The 17433-nt window shown below is 35.0% G+C and overlaps 1 protein-coding gene across 8 annotated transcripts in view; it reads left to right on the top strand.

The window, feature by feature from the left end:
• The window catches only part of GRIK1 (glutamate ionotropic receptor kainate type subunit 1), a 336286-nt gene that overhangs the window by 81564 nt on the left and 237289 nt on the right, over window positions 1–17433 (top strand). The window lies entirely within an intron of this gene.

The raw sequence follows: 17433 nt of genomic DNA, 5'->3' as shown, positions 1-17433 counted from the left end.
AAAGGAATGGAAGAGTCCATGAATGTTTTAGAGAAAAAAAGCCATATCAGAATAACCAAAACAGAATTAACAGAAATGAGAACCATAGAAACTTGGTAGACCAGATGGAGAAATCTCACAAAACAAAATGGAAAATAACGGGATTTTTAAATGATCACAAAAAAATGATGGCAGATAAAGACAGAAAAAAGATATCCAGGATCTTTTTTGCTTACTTAGTATTTCTGGAAAAGATAGCATGACAAATGAAGGAAGAAAAAAATTCAAGAATATAAGGTGAAAAAAAAATTCCTGAAATAAAATAACAATTACTCTAAGCAGGTGCCTCAGGTCCTCTGTGGCAGGCTGAGAGGGGGGAGGCGGAATAGAACAGGCCAATCACCTTAAAATACTCTAGTGAAGTTACTTAATTTTAAAGACAAAGAAAATATTTACATGAGCATAAAAAAGGAATAACATGAGAGTCCTTTGACTTCTCCTTACTGACATTCTGTGTCTGAAAACGGTGGGCAGTCTTGAAAGTTTTGAAAGTATGTGAAAGATTATTACTCCTTCCTTCATCTGTCAAATACAGGCAGGTAGGTATTCAGGGCAGGCAAGAACTCATCACCCTTTCTCACCCCAGGAAATTTGCTTGACAAGAATCTCCAGCCAAATAATAGGTAAATCAAAATAAGATCTAGGAAATTGAAACATTGTAGTAAAAATACTAGTTATCAACATTAACTATTTTAATAGTAGCAAAGAGATTAATCAACCTGTGAAAAGTAATTGGACAACGCAGCATAGAAATGTTATAAACTTCAATGATGTAAAAGTAAGGACATAATTCACTGAAAGGGCAGGTGGCAAAATGAAGGAGGTGAGAATACTTGTAAATATACTAGTGTTTCTTCTGTTTAGTAACAAAAGATACTGTGTCGTTAGTGATACTTCTGTATAGTATCAAGAGATACTGTCTGAAGCTGAAAATCTGTAGTTATTAATTCATAATGATCCTAACACTCATGATTTTCATTACATTTTCCTTTAATCTAGAGGATTTATTTTAGTAAGAAACTTGTTTTGAAAATACATTTACCTAAATGTCAGCAATTCCTTTAGCTAGACTTTAGCATTTTTTTTTCCTTAAGTGCTTCTAACTTTAATAGACTAATTAAAAAGAAAAAGAGAATGTGCCAAGTCACTAGCCAAAATTTGAGACCTGAGGTGTTTCCTGACCATGGCATGCAGACCCAGCTGTGAGTTTAATTTTGACCTTCAGGTTGTACAACTACTAGGTATTAGATGATGTCAGATATTTGGTAACATTGAGTAAATAGTCCAAGAAATGCAAGAATGTATTACATTCTAAAGTAAAACAAATTAGAGATCTAGATTCCTTGAGTTTTTTTTTTTAAAGATTCATATTTATAGAAAATAAAAACAAGCAAAAGAAAAAAAAATAGTATGACAGAGATATCTATTAGAGCAAACATCAAATTAAGCCCAATAAACCACTGAGTGTTTTCTCCTGAGACACTGTGCCTTTCAAAATGGAATAATGAGAGTCTGAGTACAGCTCCCATTGTCACTCTCCTGTCAGAAAATGACAGTTTCCTGTATCAGCTCTACTCCCAATGCACAGACTATCAGAGTGAAAACTTGGACGTGACAGAACCAACTTCCTGCCTTACAACTAGGACTGTCTGTGGGGAGTGAACTAGTCAAAAAGGAAGAAACATCACTCTAGAAGGAGTGAGCATATAAATTTAAATCAGCTGCAAAGCAGAGCTCTGTTACTGAAGGAAAGTGAGCTGGTTCCAAATTACACCCCTCAGTCACCCTTCCTCACCCCAGCAAATGAATTAATGTGTAAGGCTATCCCTGCTAAATTAAAATCCATCTATCTTCTCTTGGGATTTTCCCCTCCTGTAGAAATAGAAGTTTTGCTTTCCTGGCTGTCTTCTAAAATTTCAGCAGGAACCAGAATTTCTAAAATAAATTCTTTAAACCATCAGGTTCACATCTCTTACACATAAGAAAAATATCTAATGCTTTTCATGTAAAAAAAAAAAGTTTTACTTGCAACAAATTTTAAAATACCGGCACAATTAGAGTAATGTAAGCATTCGTATATGTACGTATTTCATATTTTTCAAAACACCCATTTCATTTTCACTATAGATAAGACATCAGATCTACCTTTTTGACAAAATAAAATCAAAAACTGAAACAAACAAAAAAACAAGAGTCCTCTGAAGGTCAAGTTACAATGCAAGCAGAATTGGGTTCAGGGGTCCTGATTCAAATTCTGAGTGTGTGCTACCATTTTGAGCTGCAATAATCATTATCTTGGATTCCTTGTGGGTTTTGATGTCCCCTCTCATGTACCAATCCAATAAATCCTTTAAATGCGATACTTTGACAATGTGAGCTGTACTCCACAGAGCCTGTTCAATGATTCATTCTTATATTCTATGGGTATTTATTGAGCTCCACCTCTACATGTGCCATTGATGACTGAGGAGGCTCAAGAGCCAGGGATACAGATGAAAAAGGAGGGAAGTAAACAAACAATTGGAATGTAGGGTCAGAAACGTATAATATGAAACACACTCCTAAATCTCTTTTGCTATGCCTTCCCCCTGTACTGTTGTTCTAAAATCAGTCATTAAATGAAATGTAATATTCTAGAGAAAGTTGTCACCCAAGATGTCTATGTAGGTCTTAAATTATGAGTAAAACTAGGAGAGTGCTCTTTATAGAGAGTGAAAAAAAATTATTAGCATTCCTGCTGTACTCAATGCCAAAATATTGATTCCTGCCAGGTAGTAAAGTACACTGCAAAGATAAGGTTTTTAATAAAATTATGACATAAAAGGTTTATGTTGACTTGTCCATCAATACTTTTGAGATATCACTGCAAATCTTTGCCATTCTCCTGCTTATAATGATGAAGAAATGAACTTTGATTATTGGAGCTGACTCTCCTATCATAATCAAAAATACACGTATTTTAAAATCTAAGTACTGCTATGTTGAGTTCTGAATATAAGATCTTCTGAAATTAACAATGTTAAATTGACCTCACACTACATCAAACTAAAAAGCTTTTGCACAGATAAAGAAACCGTCAACAAGGCAAAGAGACAACCATCTGAATGGGAAAATATGTTTGCAAGCAACGCCTTCAATAAAGACCTAATATCCAAAATATACAAAGAACTCATCTGACTCAATAACAACAAAAACAAACAATCCAATTAAAAAATGGGCAGAAGACGTGAACAGAGACTTCTCCCTAGAGGACATACAAATGGCCAATGAACATATGAAAAGATGTTCAGCATCACTAGCTATTAAGGAAATGCAAATCAAAACCACAATGAGTTACCACCTCATACCTGTTAGAATAGCTGTAATCAACAGGACAAGTAATAAATGTTGGAGAGGATGCAGAGAAAAAGGAACCTTCATACACTGCTAGTGGGACTACAAATTGGTACAGCCACTATGGAAAACAGTATAGATGTTCCTCAAGAAACTAAGAATTGATCTACCATATGATCCGGCAATCCCTCTACTGGGTATTTACTCCACAGACTTGAAAACATATGTCCTAAAAGATATTTGCATACCGATGTTAATAGCAGCATTATTCACAGTGGCCAGGACATGAAAGCAACTTAAGTGTCTATGATAGATGATTAGCTAAAGAAGCTGTGGTACATATATACAACGGAATATTGCTCAGCCATAAGAAGAGATGAAATCCTGCCATTTGTGACAACACAGATGGACCTTGAGATAATCATGCTAAGTGAAATAAGACAGACAGAAAAAAATTGAAAATCACATGATATCACTTATATTTGGGATATAAACCTAAAAGCAATAAACAAACAGGACAAACGGAGACTCATGGACATGGACAATAGACTAGTGGTTACCAGAGAGAAAGGAGGAGGGGGGAGGTAGATGGGGCAAAAGGGGTCAAATATGTGGCAGAAAGAAATCTAACCATTGTGAACACACAATGCAATATGTATATACCTTACTGTTGAAACTTACTGGATTTCATTAACAAATGTTGCCATAATAAATAAATAAATAAATAAATAAATATAGATAGATAGATAGATAGATAGATAGATAGAAAGATAGATAGAAAATTTTAAAAAATGTAGAAAAAAACTTTTGAAAATTTCTAGTAAGCTATCAGAACTTGAAGTATACTGACCCATATCTATCTAGTAGAGCAATCCTTTCTTCCCTTTGCTTTATTTCACCATTTGTAACTTCACTTTATGTTCCTAAAAAGAAGGAACACAAATACTTTGCAACAAATATTTTGTTTTTTATTCTCAACACACTTTCAAATCACCATGAAAATAAACAGAAATAAGGATAGAAACTATATTAAGTTTCTGGTTATGTCCTCTCTGGCTTATCAAAAGAAACCAAAAGATTTATAATCTCTTGACTATGTACTATGAAAAGCAAATGATGGCCTGCATGATCTGAAACAGTGGATTTATCAGGATTACTTGTATGTAATTGGCTCTGTAACGCATTACATGTTTTTGGCAGATCAGACTGTTGTCTTTGCTAAGGCAGAGCACATAGGAAAAAGGGATTGACTAGAGGTTTAGAACATTCTACAATAATTTACCCAGAAGTAATAATAAAAAAAAAGATCACATGAGACAGGCAACAATTAGCAGGAAGAGATGAGCCTGAGAATCGGCCAAACGTGTTTACATAGAGTTAAATATTGCTCATTTTGTAGCAGGAATAAAGATGGGCATTTTGGAGGAAAAGCTTCCAAGAGAAAAAGGTCATAAAATAAACAGTAGAAGACACAGGAATTCTGTTGAAACTAGAAGTAAAGGGGTTAATATGTGGTGACAGAAAGAAATCTAGCTATAGGCGGTGAACACACAATGCAATGTATATATGCCTTACTGTTGAATTCTACACTTGAAACTTACTGGATTTCATTAACCAAATGAAATAACCATAATAAAAACTAGAGGTTTGTTGAAACTAGAAGTAGAAATAGGTATACATCTTGAACATCTTTTTGCAATAATGATAACATAGTCGTAGGGCAGAGAGTGGCATGGAGAGATACCTGATACATCAGAAGTAAGATATATGCAGCAACAGCTTCTTTTGCTTAATTTGCGAATGATTTATATCCCTTTGTGGGGCCCTGGCCATATGAGGACCTGTTAACTCTATTATAGCCATAGATGAAGTCATTATTCTATTTCAAAGGAGATGGGGCAAAAGAGTGAATAGACCAGGTTACATTTATTATCGCTATTGGAAGAATAGTTACTTCACTCCTTAGAAGATATCAGACATATATTCCCAACTCAGAAGCAGCGAGTCATTTTCCGATGGAAATTAAAATAATTATGAAGCATTAAAAATCTGTCTGCCACAGAATCCAAATTTTTAGTATATGTCACAAGCATAAAGAAGCAATGGACAAGCACATGTAATTTTGATGCACACTTTACAAAATTGGAAGCATTCCATTGGTTAATGTGGTTTATCTTCGTTAAATTCAATAAAGATATATTGATTTTCAATTGACAGTGGAAAATTATTATTGCCATCATCAAGTTAAATATAACTCACTGTCTAATTTGTGGTAGTATGAGTATTATACAATTACATAAGTATTAAAACACAGTTATCATTTTCTTATTTACTAAGTAAATCAAAAAATAAGAAAAACCAAATATTGTATATGCTTTTGCTAGATAGCTAAACAATGCCAAACCATCCAGATGTAAAGTTCAGTTCAGTCAGCCAAGATAATCAGTCACTTGCTAAGTCATATTCTCTTCCCATTTATTTGCCAGGCCAAATCTCCTGTCTATATTTTTTTCCAGCTGCAGTGAGTATTTTATAAAATTGTGACTATCAGGGTAGCAGTGTTTGGGAGCTGTTTTCTATAGCACATTTTACTTTTGGATTTTGCCTAGAGCTTTCTTGTTCTATATTGAGAGTTATCTTGATATTTCAGCAAGAGAATACTAGGAAATGTCATCAAGTGTTCAGACACAGTGCAAAACAAATTATTGGAGCCAAGACAATCATTGAATTTATTTCGCACAAAATCACTGCCCCATCACTTTTTAGCCCCTTGTAAAACCTGCACCATCCTCTGAGTGACAGTTTTGAGATGATAGTTTTTATAGATTAGGTAGTGAGTCTTCAAGTCAACTCTAGGGACTTCCTTAGAAAATAAATTTCAGGAATTCCAGTTGAATAGCTATGGTTGCACCTTATTCTCCCATCCACTTAGAAGATTCCTAAAGATGATGTAATATGAAAAAAGTCATACACAAAAGACAAGCCTATTTATAGATATGAAATTCAAACTATCGCTTTTCATGTCTTTTTAGAAGGTAAACTGGCAAGAGGTGATTTCTTTTCAAAGACCTAGCTAAAAAAATATTAATATTCCTGAACGCTTTGAGACTTCCGGTCCGCTTTCCTGAAAGTCATGTTCGCATTGCTAGCGAGGTGTGTCTTCTAACTGCATATTTTCTTTCTTTCCTTTTCTCTTTTTAAACTGTGACTTATAGTAAGAGATAGAACAGGGGTGAACACATTTTTTAATCTAATTCATAAAAGCATTTAAACTCAAGACGGATAAAGGACATTGACTCACAAAGTCTAACAATACATTTCTATTCTTTGATTCCCATTCCTTATAGCCAGGAAGTGCACCCTGCACTTCCAAGGAAAGCAAGTCCATAGTTGAGCATTGCTGATCATTGAAGAACTTCTTGATAATGTTCAAATCTGCCATCTTTAAGTTTCCACCAATTCGTCTTAATTTGAGCCTTTGGAAGTGCACAGAATAATCTAAGTTCTCTTCCACATAAAAACCTTTCACATAAATGAGGCCAAATATAACCTTCCCTGTCACCAGAGAGGTTGGTTTTCTTCATACTAAATAGTATCAGTTTCATCAACCATTCCTCATAAGATATGGTGCTTAGTATTATTCCAGTTGCCTTTCCTAAAAATTTATTCGAAATTCTTCTTAGAATGAAGGATTTAGAGTATTATTTTATTTCAGAGATGGTCTCAGCAAGTAAAACTGAGTGGGATTGTCTCTTCCCACACACTGGACTGGGATCTTTGCATTAGTCTTCATAACGTCTCACTGGTGATTCATACTAACTTTACTATTCACTCAAGTCCTTAAGGATTATGTTGCTTTCAACAAGCCTCACTGTCTCCCTTCTTGCTTTTCAAATTCACTATTAGGATCCCACAATTATCACTCAAATTACATTCAGATATAGACCATCAATACAGCCTACCACATTTTTGGGGGGACCCAGGATCTTTCATCTTCTGTGATCTGCAAGTTTTACAGATATTTTTAGAAACTTCACGGACAGAATCAAACCACAGTCAGAAAACTCCCTATAGTGTGCTGCTGATCCATTAATGTGTTCTCTCAAGAACAGTGGCTTAACTTGTTAATGACTTGCCTAAATACATTTTTCTCTATCTGATTCAAAACATAGTAAAATGGTATCAAATTTCTTTCTACAATCTAAGTACTGTCAACTGTTTCTGTGATCTGTGGGCCTCGGACTTCTGGTAAAAAGATGATAAGCCTTATTATTATGATTTTTACTCAGGCAAACCATGGTAGATCTTTCTAATAATTATTTTATCTTAAGAGATCATAAGACATTCCTATAATAATCAAGTTTTAATCTTTACTGTAATCAGCAACAAACTCAGGGTTTCAGTTTGTAAAATCCACATCATTTTGTTGAAAACCAGATAGTGATTTGCCCTTTGTGAGCCTTCTGATATCTCTATTATTTGCCATGATTTCTCTAAGACCATAGCAGCAATGTGGTCTCTAAAGTCTGGCTGTACCCTGGACTTTAACTCAGTTAAGCTGAGAGCTGAAACTCCCTGAAAACGGCAGAGAGGGATGTATGTGTTGGGAGCAGGGGACCACTGAGAACTTCTGAACCCGTCTTGGATTTCAGTTGTCACTTACTTACTTCCCACTTAACTGTTTCACCTTTGATTTTCTTGTCCAAGACAAATAAAAGAGAAGCAAAATGACCGTTGAGGAATCTCTCTTTTTTCTGTCACATCCATCTTTATTGCACCACCAACGTGTCCTTCAGAGAGCTTTTATATTCCACATACACTGAAACACAAAACTGTCCTCTTAGATGTCCAAGTCAGTTTCCACATCCTACAGTGGTGAGAACTTCGATCTTCCAGGACCCCGATGGCCTCTGTAATCCTGTACTCAACTCGGAGGATGTGGTTTCTCTTCCTATTATGCATAGAATGAGCTCTTAATGGCTGAGTTTGAGTGAGTCTTTTGCACAGGTGCTTGTTACTTTGAGCAGTTCCCCCTTTTCTTCTTTACTGGGATCATTAAAAACAGACAAAATTTTACTTTTTAACTTTTCGAACCATCTTTCTTTCCAGATTCTAATGGTATGCAATCTAAGCTATTCCCTTGATGAAGTTTTAAATTTGTCTTCCTAGTTAGAATACTGGAAGGTATATTTTAGTGTGTCCAGAAATATGAGGTGCCTTGGGGTAAAGAATGGAATAGCGGGGTTTTTCCACACTCAGGGCATCAGAGACTATATTGTATAGGGCTATTGTGTTTTTCTTCTGCTAATCACTGATGTGGACCAGTTGTACCATTTACTAAACCACAGTTTTTGATATTTCAAATCTTATTACCACAATGTGTCTGCTTTTAAGTTTGATGTATTATAAACATGCTGATCTTTTAAAAAAATTTTTTACAGATTCTAAAATATGTAGATTTAAATATGAACTATATGTCCAGGAGTAAGGCTGACTCAGAAAAAAAGTAGCAATACTGAGGAAAATTGTCTCCATTTTCTCAGACCTCCCCATGCCGCTGCTCTCCCCACCTTAGTGGTAGCCATTAAGTATCTTAACCTTGTCTTAGTCCTTTCTCCTGTGACTCTAACTAAATGTAATCACATGTTAATTTATTTATAATGAGGTATAAGTATATAGAAGTGACTCTTTCTTGGAGATTATATAGATCTATAGATCTCTATATCTAGATATAGATGTATATAGAGAGATCTATATAATTGTATATATTCAACAGGCATTGGATCTTGTTAAAAGCTCTACTGACTAGCAGGAGGGAAGATCAGAAGTTACACATCATTCACTCATTTATTCCTCCACTCCACAAACATTCATCGAGCCTTTTCTATGTGCCAGGCCTGGGTCAGGTACAGAAAGACTTAGGTCATTGCCAACCAAGCCCTTAAACTCTAGGAACTCTCCTTTTAGTAAGGGAAAAAGAGATCAGAAAAAAAAATAATAATGGATGTGCACACGTGGGATATTAAAATCAGAAGATTAATTATGAATTACAGTTCCAGGTTAGCTATCAAAAAAATGAAGAAAGGGTATCCCATGAGTAAAAACATGGGAACAGTATGAAATAGCACTCAGGTTTTGAAGATTGTAGGTTTTGGCATGTGCTTACAGCAAAGGGGTCTCATTTGCCAAAGTGGCTTGAGAGAAAGCAGGTGCTGGACTTGAAGAAACTTATATCTAAGCTCGGAGTGTGGACTTTATCACTAAAACTATGGGAAGTTTTGAAAGTAAAATTTCCTAGGCTCTGTGAAATACATGAAGGTCATTTTCTCTTCCCCTACCTCTCACGTTCTCCCAATGATCTTTCTGCCCCAGGTGAACTTCAAAAGACAGTTAAACTTCATGTCTCCTGCATTATCAATAAAATACTATTTTAACATAGGAAAAAGGTATAGAGGCACAACTAGGGGGACAGAATAACATTTGTCTGACGGCACATTTCGTGAGATTTCTGAGTGCATGCTAGCATGTGTATAAAGATTTCTATACAGATGTAGACATGTATATGCATTATTTAGCTATTTACATATACTTATCAAATTTTTATGTTTATAAACATGATACATGCAATCATGGCAAATCAGAGAAGATTTTGCTTTTAATCTGAATCTAGCAGAGACTTTATTATTTAATATGTATCTTACTACAATTATTATCATTGTTCCACTATACATAGTGGAACTTTTCATAAAGCAGATTAAATTGGCTAGGAAAAAAAGGAGCTATACTGCATAGAAATGACCTAAAATTAACATCTGCAAATAAACCAGGGACACATGTCTGTTTCCGTGTGTCAAAATCATTTCTAGAGATTGATAATATGACTTAGTACTTTAATTTAGCTATCCTTTTCCATCTTGGCCCCAAAAGAATGCTAGTTCTAATCTTTTTTTTTTTTTTTTTTTGTACTAAGAACCAAGAAATAATACAATTTTCTCTTAACTTTTCCAGTGCTTCCATTCAATTTCCTGCTGGTTGATTTCTGCTTCCTACTTTTTATTTCTAAGAAATTATACACTCTGCTCTACAAAGGACAGCGTGTTGACTGCCTGAAATAAATGTCTATGGTAATAGAACAGTGTGCAGCAGCCCACTAGGGTCGTGAGGGGTGCGACATGCTATTGCTTTCAACAGGAACAGACTCTCCCACAGTTCTCTTTCACCAAGTGTGCCTGCGCCATGAAGTGGGCCAGGGACAAACACTCACACGGTTAGAGGGAAATACGTCTGTTGTTGAGGAACAGGTTACCGAATCAGTGTTATGTAACCCAATGGCACCCGAGTCACCAGATAATCACTAGCTCAGAATGAGCTTTGTAGAAATGGTGACAAAAGAACAAGTTAAGAAGTAAAAAGAGAGAAGAAATAATCATTTCGCCACCTTAATTTATTTCTGAATATGATTTATTAAGGGCTAATGGCCTATTATCACTGCTACGGCTTAGGAATATTACCTATGTTTGGCGCCCAGGACCAAATATATTTATCAGATATTAAATGTAGTTTCGAAGATCCTGAGAGGCCCTGAATCCCAAAATTTCTCTCTGCACTGGCAGTTTTACACCCCAGAATGTCTTCATCAAATGATCAATTGCTGGAATGTGTGCATTATCCTCATCCAGTTGTCTGATTATGGGATTCAGAGGCTCTAGAGAACTCTTGAAATATAATTGTGTTCTCAACGAGGTTTTGATGAATTAGATGCTTGGATCTGACAGATAATCTCAGAGTAGTGTTGAAAACATGTGGGAACAGAAAAAAAAAAGAAAGATGGAGAAATAAGACCTGGGATATCATGATTTTGCCTCCATCCAGCCTTCCTGGGGCCACCTCTCTGAAAACAAAAACAAAAAGACATCACTTGTCCAGGATAGGGGACCACAGCAACCAGCAAGTGTACTAAATGAGCAGATCAACACAGGCAGAAGCTTCTGGGTTCTGTAGGTTAGTAGTTTGGGTAAGTACCCACCCTATTTCAGAAAGGTCTGTAGGCGGCTTACAAATACAGAATACAGGAACAGTAGAATGAGCTAAATATGAGGGAAAGGAAGAAAAAAATTATATCGAGTTAAGTGAGGACCAAAAGAAACCTAAACAGAGCATGCCAGCACACATAGCACGTTACCTAGCATATTTGTGATCGGAAGAGCAAAGAATCTGTCCACAGGGAGACTGAGTGTGGAAATCAAAAAGGCCAAACCTGCAATCAGACAGAGGAACAGAAATGAAGACAAGTATAAGAATAATACTATTAAAGAAAAACCCTCACTACTATTTATTGAATCCTGACTAGAAACGTGATAAGCAATTCACATACATTACCTCATTAAACATTCACAGAAATCATGAAATCGATTTTTTATTCCTATTTTATATATTAGGAAGCTGAGAACGATAGACCTTATCGGATAGAATATACTGGTAGAGCCATCATTCAAACCCAGGTCCGTCGCAGTCCCAAGCTCACCTTCTTAAGTACTCTTACAAGATCAAGTATAAGGTGAAGAGCTAAGTAAACACAGGAATTAACCAAAGAGTGAAGAACACAATTCCTGGGGATGGGAGATGGTGGTGATAAAGAAAGCAGGTCTACCACAATTCTTCCGAGTGCTGTTTTCATTACACATCACTAGAAATAACAAATTGTGCCGCATAAGAGTAATCTCTCTCATTATTTCAATGACCATCATAATATATGTATACTTCTAGCTTCCAAAAATATAAATTTCTGTTAATAGCTTCCAAAAATATAAATTTCCTTCTAAATACCTAGTTAGACTTAAGAATTGATATAGGTGCCCAACCTAGGGTAGTAAATATTATCAAATCATTCTTCTAAAAAATATTAAAACTGCAAAAATATTTGGTCCTCAAAATGTAACACTTCCCTTTTCCCATTCATTGATTTATTCAATAAACGTATATTAAGAATCTACTATGTGACAGATCTGCAAACCCTGTATAGTGGAAGAGATCTCTGTTAGTATGTAAAATTATACATAAAATTGATTTTATATATGATTGTTATATGCATGTAAAATTAGGGCTGCCACACTACTGTAGAAAAGTTTACAGTATTTCAAGAGTGCATAATGAAGATTTTTCTTAATCATGGCAGTTAAGGAATGGCCTCCAGCAGAAATAGTGTTTGACATGAGTTCTGAAGGATGACTGGGAGGTACCCAGTTGAAGGAGGAAAGCGGGAGGGTAGAAAGAACGTTTCTACAAGGGGGAATAGCATTTGCAACGGCCCTCTAGTGGATGGAGGCCAAAAGTGTTCATGGGACTGAAAAAAGGCCAGTGGGGCTGAATGGCTGGGATGGTGGAAGGCAAAGCTGGAGAAGCAGAGGAGCCAGAGCATCAGGCAGCACCAGGTAGGTCAGTCAAGCATTTCTGTCTCTGTCTCACTCATTTACATAGGTTAAACACAAAACATTTGCCTCTAACAAATATTGTGTTTCAGTGAAATCTATAACCACTTGAATATCTAATATATTTATCTTTTGTAATAAATAATGGGTGTAGAATATTATATTTTTAAAGAAGTAGATTTTTGTCATAAGCATTTATGAATTTAAAAAAAATGCCCATATAGACAGACCTGTGGAAGCTTGCTTTTCTGCTTGTGTTATAACATATCCCCTCTTAACTGAACATATATATATTTTTTGTGATTTACCTTCAAATTCATTATATCTTTGTACCTCTGATATATTATTTCACCTCCTTGAATTCCTCCATTTTATTCTTACTGGCCTATGATCATGGACACATCACACAATAATATTAAGAATCATGTTCATGTAACTATTTACAAATATAATATCTGAATTTTATGAACATTATTTTTACAGCGTTAATTTTTCTACATTAATTGTCCTTTATTCATTCAATATGTATTTACTTTGCAATTATTATGTGAAAGATTGTAGCACTTTCTAGAACTCTATAAAATAAATTATAAGGAGAAATATTAGGTTAAGTGCAGGTTGTAATCAAGAAGACTCTAGGCTTCATGGAGCAAACACTGTATCTTGTTCACTCTATTCCCAGTACCTGACAATATGTATAGAGAGCATTCAGTATAGTTGTTGTATTGAAGGATAGAGTATTGAAATAGAACATTGAAGAATAGTAGTTCTTTATTAAAGTCATTTATTTGTATAAAAATAAAATTAAAATAAGAGGTAGAATAGGTCTACATTTTTTTAAAATCTAGAATGTTTCTCATTTGAATTTCTTCCTTTTGCATTGTGAGTGAGTGAGTGTGTGTGTGTGTGTGTGTGTGTGTGTGTGTGTGTGTATTTATGAGTCTAATGGCAACAGTTATGGTTTATTTCCCATGGGAAAAGATAAATAAAACACATACATACACAGCGATAATTAATTCAGAGCAGTGTTCTTAATTCATACATTTCCATGGTTGGAATGACTGTATGTGTAGATTTTCTAAACCAGTGCTTTTCGATCATTGCCAGCAAAATACCCTATTTTGGAGCATGAGGTGTAAGATTTCACAAATTGATATATATTCCTTAGGCCTTTTGAAAATAAGAGTTTCTATTTTGGAACTACTTCTTAAACAATGAATATTTTGAGAAAAAGCACACACTTTTCTTTCTTCCAGCATTCCTCTTGCATAGTTGGACACTGAAGAACCAATTACCAGTATGGTTATCCTAAGTGTATTCTTACAGGTTTTTCTTCTCTGCAAAAATGTTTCCAGTCTTTTTGATTATAAATGTTGTAAGGTGTGATGTGTGAATCAACCCTATCTGTGCAGATACAGCAGAATAAAAGATATAATGATGCAGAAGTGAAGTGTTAATGAATAATTCATATCTGACAGTGTGGTATTGAGTTCTACGAGGCAACATTCCATGGCAGAGAGGTCTTCAAAAGCTTCTTAAGTTCATCTGCATCAGCTCATTGTGTTTCTGCTTGGGTGGCAGAATCGATCATTTAGAATGAGTGAAATGACATTCAATGGTACTGCTTGCTAACATAGATAGAAAAACATGTAGGTGTTTGTCACTACTAAACATGCATGCACTCAACAAATGGTGATTGAGTTAGTACTTGGTTCCTGCAGGGTGTTCAACATTGGAGGTCCAAAAAAAAAAATAGTACAATACAGTATCTGACTCCATAAAGCTTACCATCATTTGTAGAGATATAAAAATAAGATAATTATATCTCACTATGATCCAGGTTATAAAGCTGTCACAAGTCGGTCAAGATATTTTGCCTACATTTCAAGAAGGATTTGAGTAAATAATATAGAGAGAATATACCACCACATAACAGTCCAGAAATAGGTTCTTCTTAAAATTAGTAACTAGAATGGCCAGGCTTATCACTTATCAGAGTATCAGTGAGTCATTGAGACATGTGGTGAGATATTTACTAACTTGTGCCTTCATTTTTACTAGAAAATAACTTTCTGTGAAAGTTAAACATAGCTATGGAGTTTAATTTAGGTTTCTACGCTTTCTTGTATTAAGCCACATTGGAAACGAGTTCAATTTAGACCTAAAAAAAGAGAATCAATCAACTTCATGATGATGGATCCCTGGAATTTTGAAAACTAGACTTCTTCTAAGAGTAAATGATAGAAATACAAACTGGTTTAAAGGGTTTGCACTAGAGTAAGACAGGTTAGGTTTGAATACTGGCTCAACAGTGTGATCTGAGACAAATTTTTAACAATATCATTAAGCCTATTTTCATCTATATAACGTGGCTAATAATGAAAACCTAGCTCAATAGGTGATATAAGAACAAAAGAAATTATATAAAGTACTTTGCACTATCCCTGGCTTTTATAAAGTATCAATTAACATCAGAATTTCTAGGACTATATCTATATATTTATAATATTCAATAATAATTTATCGACATCTAATCCACTTTAAGCTCAGGTTCACCTATATGCAAATCACTTACTAAGGTTTTCAGGTATAACTGATTTGAGCTTACAGCAGTCAGTTATATTGGTTTCCTCTCATGAAACGCTCCTCCCGACAGTCATACCCTTATGTAATGAATCTGAGCAGGCAGCCAGATTCGCTTTAATCAATAGAAAGTGGCAGAAAAGACATTGTGCCAGTACCAGAGTAGTTTTTTTTTAATTGAATTTTCAGTTACAGTTGGCATACATTATTGTATTAGTTTTAGGTTTACAACATAGTGATTAGACATTTATATACCATACTAAGTGATATCCGCACTAAGCCTAGTGCCCATCTGGCACCATACATAGTTATTACAATATTACTGACTATATTCCATATGCTGTACTTTACATCCATGTGACTATTTTTATAACTGGCAATTTGTACCTCTTAATCTTAAAGTGAAAGGAATTAAGAAGTACAGAGCCAAGCTTTAAGAAATCCTGGCAGCTTCTGCTTTTGCTCTATTGAAAACTCCAAGCCACCAAGTAAAAAAATCTTGTTATTTTGCTGGAGACACAATGCAGAAAGAGAGAGACAGATCCTGAGACTACATTATAGAAAAGACAAGCTCAGTCATCTAAGTGGCCCAGCTGATTCAAGTCCCCATGGACCCGCAACCCGAACATGCACACAAGTAACTGCTGGCGAGACCAGAAGAGCCATCGAGCTGAGCCCAGCTCAAATTGGAATTAATGAGCAAATAAAATATTTTTTGTTTCAAGACATCATGTTTTGGATGTTTATTTGAACAATAATAGATCACTGAAACAAGGCTTTTCTTCTCTTCCCTTCCCTTTCTTCTCTCACCACACGCACTTTTTAGATTTCTTCCCACCTGCACCCTTTGCATGAATAGCCAGCTGGTCGATCCATAAATCCTTGTAAGGTGATCTAAAATATCCCTTGAGTCATTTATGGCATTTATGATACATGTTATTTAAAAGGTAATAGGAGTTTTGGAAAACTGAGAGTCCAACCCACTTGGCTTCAGTGGCTCAATATTACATCAAATATAAGTTCATGAGAGTCTTTCTGTAAGAACAGCTTCATGAACATTCAGTCACCTAAAACTTCTCATGTTTTTGCAATTCGCTATAACTCTTTTTGATTCATCATGATTTGGACATCATAAAATATTATGATATATATTAGTGTTCATAAAACCTCATTATTCATTAATCTCTATTGCTGTTGGGTTCTGATATTCTTTAGAGTTGCAAAAAATAATTTTCACCTAGAGCTTGTGTCCAAGATACAATCTGTTTTAGAATGTGTGGTATTTTTGGAATTAAAATAACAATTTCAAGCCCTAACTGTAAGAATTTCAATTGATAAATTTTAGTACATCTCTTCAATTTGATTCTCACTTCTTAATATTATAATATTGTAATATTATAATATATATTATCGGGCTTTTCTGATTATACTTAACCTGTTATATGATGCTAAAGTATGGCCAAATTTTTACTTGAAGATTAAGTCCAAAGGTTTATCAAAAGGGGTAATTCTTCAGCTCCATGATCCAGCTGAATCACTAGCACAACGGCATGGTCTGAGGAAAAGGCTACATAATTTGCATGAATTCCTAGGAGAATATCTCTAATTTCAAGTCTGTTGGTACCACGTAGAAGACTTCAGAAATTATTACTTAGGTTTATAATACAAGAAATTGATTCTTCTATAGATACTTTGAAAATAATATCTGTTAGGATTAAGGAGTGATAATTATTTGTCTCCCTAGCACACCATCAGCCAAGGTTCTTCAGAGAAATAAAACTAATAGGAGATAGCTATAGCTAGATAATATAGATATAGATGATATAGATATAAAGATGTATATTTAGGAATTGGCTCAGCAATTACAGAAGCTATAAGTTCAATACCTACAGGGTGGATTAGCAGGCTGATGGTACAATTCAAGTCCAAAGGCCATCAGGCTCAAGACCTAGGGGAGAGCCAAAGTTTCAGTTCAAGTATAAAAGACTTCTGCTATGGAATTCTCTCTTGCTTGGAGGAGGTTGGTCTTTTATTCTACTAAGATCAGTTG

The sequence above is a fragment of the Pteropus medius genome, unplaced genomic scaffold, assembly GCF_902729225.1.
Source record: "Pteropus medius unplaced genomic scaffold, Ma_sr-lr_union100, whole genome shotgun sequence".
In the NCBI taxonomy this organism is placed as follows: domain Eukaryota; kingdom Metazoa; phylum Chordata; class Mammalia; order Chiroptera; family Pteropodidae; genus Pteropus; species Pteropus medius.
Note: the sequence above shows the minus strand (reverse complement) of the source record. Positions and strands in the feature narration are given on the sequence as shown.